This window comes from Salvelinus sp. IW2-2015, unplaced genomic scaffold (genome assembly GCF_002910315.2).
Source record: "Salvelinus sp. IW2-2015 unplaced genomic scaffold, ASM291031v2 Un_scaffold7662, whole genome shotgun sequence".
In the NCBI taxonomy this organism is placed as follows: Eukaryota; Metazoa; Chordata; class Actinopteri; order Salmoniformes; family Salmonidae; genus Salvelinus; species Salvelinus sp. IW2-2015.
The window spans coordinates 4,837-5,314 of record NW_019948922.1 but is presented as its reverse complement, the minus strand read 5'-3'; positions in this window follow the sequence as shown (position 1 = coordinate 5,314).

The following is a 478-nucleotide window of genomic DNA, read 5'->3' as shown; positions in this document are numbered from 1 at the left end:
TGATGAGAAAATCTGCTCCAGAAGTCGTCAAGGACCTAGACTGGCAAGTTCCCTTCCAACAGAACGACCCTAAGAATGCTTTGTGGCCCAGCCAGAGCCTGGACTTGTAACTCCCGATCAAACATCTTGGAGATGACTTGAAAATTAGCTGTGGCAGCGATCGCTACTCCAATCCAACACTGACAGAGCTCTGAGAGGATTCTGCAGAGAAGAATGGGGACAACTCCCCAATTACAGGTGTGCCCAAGCTTGTAGCATCAATTCACCAATAGTTAAGATGACTCGTCAATGGGTTACACGGAATCCGGTGTGGTCTAGGAATATGCTGCTTCAACAAAGTACAGGAGTTAAAGTCTGAAGTACGTTAGTAGAAAAAATATTTGCCATTGTATATAAGTGTTTTATAAAAGAGCAAAAATTAAAATATTATATATTTTGCCTCTGATCATTATCATGGGTCGCTACTATCAAGTGTTGT